General features: G+C 51.8%; 1 protein-coding gene across 5 annotated transcripts in view; it reads right to left on the bottom strand.

Annotated features, from left to right (window-relative positions):
• LOC132008465 (tetraspanin-18) overlaps window positions 1–6,429 on the bottom strand; it is a 178,025-nt gene that overhangs the window by 49,418 nt on the left and 122,178 nt on the right. The window lies entirely within an intron of this gene.

Here is a 6,429-nt window from a genome sequence, read left to right as displayed (position 1 = left end):
TGCCCTTCCCCCACCCCTCCCTACCCCCTACTCCAATGGGACCACTGAAGCCCTGACAGAAATTCAATACAACAGCCACCTGGCCACCATCCCTACCTGAAGGCACACCCATCCCCTGCTCTTGGGGAGAAAAAAGGAAGGAAAGTTCCATACTTGGAAGCTGTACATTAAAAAGAAAAATGCAGCTAGGAAAGGGAAGGAGCCTGCTGGCGGGGGGGAGGGCGGGTATTTGAGATTTGCTTTTTAATTTAAACCCTTCTGGATCATTTAAATTGTTAAGGACTGTGTATTACTTCTGTTAACACTGACTTTTTAAAAAATAACTTTTGTTTTAAAAACGCAAAGCCGTCTGCAAGAATCTGTTTGGAAGAGAGAAGTTTAGGCAACAAATAGCGGTAGGGGTCTTTAAATACACCATCATCATCCTTCTGGTGTGATCACCACGTGCCCAGAGCTCTGCTCTGTGTTTGTACACCCATTATTTAATCTAAGCTCATCACAGCCCTATGTGTTGGATGCTATTAGCGCTATCATTTTCCAGATGAGAAAACAGAATTTGGGAGAGACTAAGTACCATGGCCAAGTTCACCCAGCCTTGGAGTTGAGCTCTGAACTTGGCTGTGAGCGGTGACAGGCGAGCTCCCACCTTAGATCAGGACCGTGCACTGTGCCGCCTCCTGCCATCGCCGCTGCTAAGAAACTGACAAGTTCACAAACTACTCGTTCTGAGTCTGCTCCATGGCCTGAAAACCATGATGTTGCCAAGGAGCCAAAATCAAATTGTCACAGGCAAACGAAGCCAGAGCCTGATGTCTCCAGCCACCTTGGAAACTTGGACCGAGACTAGGCAAGCATGTATTACAGGCAGTCCCCTGTCATCTGTCCCTCTGTTCACCGGCCGCTGGCTAAAGCCCCACGTGCCTCACTCTGTCCTGGATGCTGGCGGCCAGACAGCCACCAGCCACCAGGAGAGGACCAGGTGAGCATAGGGCCCACAGCCCACAGCCACCAGGAGAGGACCAGATGAGCACAGGGTCGATTGGGCCCCCTGGTACCTTCCAACTTGCAGGCATCATGTTCCCCAGAAATTTCCAAAACCTCTTGCAATTCGGGATCCAAACAGGCATTAACGGGGCTGTGAATGAAACACAGCCATGCGACCCACGCCCAGCAGCAAGTCCTTCTTCTTCTTCTCCAAAGTACTTAGTTTGCAGAATGCTGAAGCAGAGCCTGGCAATCCAAGCAGACGGTCTGGCCCGGGTGCGGTGCTGGGTCAGCTGTGTTATGTTCTTCCGCTTTTCACCCAGGCCTTAGCCCCGAGATGGAAAAGGAAGGGTTGTGAAAGCTCCAGGAGCCTGGGAGGTGGGGGTGGGGTTTCCCCCAGGGCTCCAGCCTGCAGACTGGAGCACAGCCGTGCTGGGCATGAGGTCCTGCAGCTGATGGTGTCTGTGGGGCCAGCGGGAGAGCAGAGGCTGCCTCAAGTATAGACTGGGCCCCTGAGAGCAGGGAGTGTGGCTGAACTGTTCAACTTTCAGAGGCCCAGGCTCACAGCCTGGGTTAACATTTGATGATTGAGTAAATGAATGTGACTTTGAGGAAGGCCGCTCTACCCTGATCTGGAGATGGGAGGGGTAGGACCTGGCCCGATCACCATATTTTGGGGGACATGGACTTAAGCTGCCCTCTAGGCACCTGAACACCTAAGACTCTACTGAGGATTCCTCCCACAGAGGCATAAAACTGAAAATATAAATAATAAGAACACAAAGAGCATGAGTGCTATCACTAAGTACTGACCCTCTGGCAGGCACACTGATAAGCACCTTCTGTCACTTAGTCATCTCATGAAATCTCCACATCAGGATGGTGAGATGGACAGCATCATTACCCCCAATTTATGGATGGGAACACTGAGGCTCAGAGGGTCAAGGCCATACTACTAGCAGAGCTAGGATCTGCACCCAGGTGTGACTTGGAAGAAAACCCTAAAGCTGGGAGAGGCCTCCCCCTTATTTTACAACCGACAAAGTATAGGACAGGGAGATTGGGGACATCAGTAGCAGGGCTGGGACAGGAGACCAAGTCTTCTGACTTCCAGCTCTGGCCCTGTCACACCTTATGAAGCTGCAGGTGAACATCTTTTCTCCATTCTACAAAGGACCTTGGAGATGGAGGAATTCATTCCTCTCAGTCCCTGTGCAGCAGCCCCTCTTTCGATGGGCCCTCCACAATTCCCTTCCTGAGGCTTGGGAGAAAAGAAGGAAAATGGAAGAGACACTTGACTCTAAAACCAGGCTTAAGGCAGACTTGAGGACGGCCATAGGCCTGCACAGCCAAGCCTGGAGGCCAGCAGGGAGGAAGCAGTCTGCCCTCATCTCATTTCCTGCCTGGCACCATCTTCCAAGCCCCAGGGTCTCACCTCCAGGCTTTTACTCTCACTGTTGCCTTCTCCTGGGATGCCCTTCCCAACATCCTTGCGGGTCCCGTAGCCCATCCCCGTTTTCAAGCCCAGCTGGAATGTACCACATTCTCTGACTTCCCATCGCCGTCACCGCCCAGAAGTGACCTCTTGATCTGGCCCTGGAACCAGCAAGTCCGAACCCTCTTACGCTCTACCTTATAGGTCAGGGATTTGCTTTCATGTCTGTTTCCCTCTCACAGGCTGGGAGCCCCTTAGGAGGCTGACCTCTGAGGTGTTTTCGATGCGCGAGGTATGGTGGGAGTGAAGGCTGGCCAATTCTTTCCATTTACTGGAGAGCACTCCCAGATTGGGTCTCTAACCATGGCCTCCCCTCCTCCAGGACCTATCGCCAGCTGCCTCTTACACTCTGGAGTCCTGGACAGTGAGAGCCAAGCCGTTTCAATATTTCTGCGGCATCCATCATAAGTGGGAGCTTTGAAAAATAGTGTGGAAAATAAGCAACCCACAGACACTCACCAAGTTCAGCTGCGGTTCAGCACTGAATGAGGTGCTAGACAAGGGATGGGGGGGACAAGACACCCAGAGGAAGGGTCCTGCCCTCAGGGGATCTACCAGAGGAGAGAGCAGGGACCTTCCCACTTGGCTCACTCTGGATCCCCGGCACCTAAAACCACGTTGGGGATGTGGTAGGAACGCACCAGCCCCCTCCGAAGAAATGAATGAACATTCGTTGACCCAGCAGCACTGAGCGCACCATATAAGGCTAAGGGGTGCTGAATGCTGAGCTGGTCTGTGTGGTGAGTCAGAGCTGCAGAATCCACAGGTGAGAGACACTGAGAAAGAGAGAGAGAGAGAGAGAGAGAGAGAGACTGGGAAGGGCAAGGAGGTTTGTGGTTGACCGAAGTCAAGCAAAGGAGAGAACATAAAAAGCACTTGGCCGCGGCTGCCTGGGAGGCAGCATCGTATGCTGTGGTTTTAGATCTTTTTCCTGCAGAACGCTCTTTTTTCTAATGAAATCATACACCGCACCCTAAATGCATAACAGAGCAGCAACGGCGGATGTCAGCTGCTGCGGAGAGGACCGCCCACTCTCGGGTACCCTGGAACCCCACTGAGGCCCCTGGGCTTCCCAGAGATGGGGCTCCTGCTGGGTCAGAGGCTGCCTCCTTCTCCCGCCCCCCCCCCAACCCCCACGCCCTGAGTCACCTTGGAGTGGCCGCGGCTGAGGGGAGGGCTGCGGTTGCTTGTTTGGGAAGGAAGCCTTGCAAGGCTGGGGTCTTCTGGGAACCCATTTCGGGCAAACACCCGCTGAGAGGAGCTTAAGAAACTTTCCCCAGCCACGAGGAAGTAGGAGGAGAAAGGAAAATGTCCTCCCAGCAAGTGGGGGGGAACCCAAGGAAGCCAAATGTGGGGTGGTTGAAACGCGGGGGGCTGCTAGGGGGCACCCGGACTCCGTGTGGGAAGGACTTTCGGGGACAGTCCTTCCTGAAGGTGAAGCGTCACCTGCAGATACACGGTGTGTGTGAGTGCATGAGTACGTATGTGTGAACTGCACGCACAGATCGGGCTTTCAGATACCAGATCCACAGAGCCCGAAGTACGCCAGTCACAGAAAGGCCACCCTGGTGCTGCTAGCTACAGGAAGGACCCGTTTGCTCCGCGTCTCCCGCCCCCTGCCATGACACCAACAGGGTCATCTGTTGTTTTCACTGCCTAACGCTTCTTCTTCTGTCAGGAAACAGCACCGGGGTTTTCCCTTTGGGGTTCCTGTCCTCTCCCAAAGTCAGGCCAATTCTTTGCCCACCACCCCCCAACAGCACACACTGCCCTACCATGACCCACTCCTGACCCAGTCCGGCCAATCAGCGCATTCTCTCCTCCTTGTTTCACTAATTGGTCAGAATGGTCACGTGACTGGAGACCAGCCAATAAACTTCAACTCTGGAACTTTTGTTGGAGCTCCTGGGAAAAAGACGCTCTCCTTTCACAGGTTTGGAAATGAGCGGGCTGTGCGTCTGGAGCTGCTGGTCACTGCCCCACCACCCCCGTGGGGTGTGCATGCCCCAGGATGGAAAACCCCAAGGAGGGAAGCAGAGGACACAGGCAGGGGCACCATTTCAGCCTTGGATTCAAGTCTGCCTTGAACACCAAATTATCAATATATTGGAAACCAATAAAAAGCAAATAATTTGCTTGTCTTGCTTCATCAGGTTGAAGTTGAGGATTGGTTCCCAACTGAGGTGGCATCTGACCTCAGTCTGGCATTTCTCCCCTGCATTTTTGGTCCTTCCCTGGTTCTTGATGATCTGGGCGGCAGCTCCAGCCTTCCGCAGTTGAGCCTGGGGGCCCTCAGACTCAAGGACTGGCCAGAGGCCAGTAGTCTGGCAGGACTTGCCTGCATCCCAGCCTTCCTGGCCGCCTGGCCCCCTCTTAGGGTTGTATTTTGGCTCATCTAACTTTGGCTCAAGTCCACTCACTTTGTCCCCAGCTCTCATTGCTCTCCCTCATTGACCTTGGGCTTGGGTAGGGATCACTGACACTAAACAATGAATAAGAGCTCTGGAAAGCAGCCACTCCTGACCGTGGGGCAGGAAGAATCACCCCAGGGCTTTGGTCCGTAGTCTCAGGGAGACGGCCATAGGCAGAAGCCCAGGGCAGGGGGGTGGGGAAGGCAGTGGGTGGCAGGAGAGTATTGGACTCACATGTCAAATAGGCTGGGGAAAGTTCTGGAATCTCTTATCTGCCTTACCACTTTAGGCAAGCTGCCCCTCCAAATTTTATAATCCCCAACTCTAAAACGGGGTCATGCCACAACACATTTGACAAAAGGACCCAGATGCACAAAACTGACAGCAGCGACTGCTGATGGGAATGTGGAGTGACAGGAACTCTCATTCATTGCTAGTGGGAACGCAAAACGGTGCAGCCATTTTGGAAGGCAGTTTGGCAGTGTCTTAAAAAGCCAAATATATTCTTAACTTGCTCCAAGGTGCTGCCCCAGTGGGCTCACACTCATATCCACACAAAAACCCGCAGGAGACTGAAGAGCACCTTTAGTTCCAATCACTTAAAATCGGGAGCCACCAAGATATCCTTCAAGAAGTGAATGGGTCAGTAAGAAGTGGTACAGGCAATGGAATGTTAAAATAAAAAGAAATGAGCCATCAAACCATTGAAAGACATGGAAGATATATATTTTTTTAATTTTAATTTTCTAAATAATTTTTTAATTAATGACTTTGTTTATTTAAGAAAGAAAGCAGAAGCAGAGGGGAGAAGCAGAGGGAGAGGGAAGCAGACTCCCTGCTGAGCCGGACACCCCCCCCACCAATCAGGGCTTTATCCCAATACCCTGGGATCATGACCTGAGCCCAAGGCAGATGCTTAACCAACTAAGCCACCCAGGCACCCCAGATATGGAGGAAATTTAAAGGCACATTGCTAAGTGAAAAGAAGCCAGTCTGAAAAGACTACCTACTTTATGATTCCAATTATATGATGTTCTGGAAAAGGCAAAAGTATGGGGATGGTAAAATGATCACTGGTTGCCAGAGAGAGGAAGCAGGGAGGAAAGGTAAATAAAGGGGTGGATCAAGGCAGAGGGTCCCTCAGTGTCCATTTCCCCTTCTTCATTTGAAATAGAGCCGCAATTGAGCAGACAGCCACCCAGAATGAAGACTATAATTCCCAGCATCCCTTGCAGCTAAGTGGGCCATGTGACTGTGTTCTGGCCAATGGGGCATGGATGCAAGTGACGTATGTACCCTTTATTAAAGGAAGTGGCATCCTCTCCTCTTCTGGTTTCCTCCTTACTGAGTAGAATGGAGAGGCTGTCTTGAGCCATCGTGGATCATGTAGACCAGCGATGGTGAAGCCCCAAGGTACAGAAAGCTGGGACCCTAATGCTTCTGTGAGGAAAAATCCTCCTAGCTCAGAATTTTACTTAGAGAAAAATCAATATCTCTCTTATTGAAAGGACTATTATTGGGGGATTTTGTCACACACAA

Source organism: Mustela nigripes, unplaced genomic scaffold, assembly GCF_022355385.1.
Source record: "Mustela nigripes isolate SB6536 unplaced genomic scaffold, MUSNIG.SB6536 HiC_scaffold_148, whole genome shotgun sequence".
Lineage (NCBI taxonomy): Eukaryota > Metazoa > Chordata > Mammalia > Carnivora > Mustelidae > Mustela > Mustela nigripes.
Note: the sequence above shows the minus strand (reverse complement) of the source record. Positions and strands in the feature narration are given on the sequence as shown.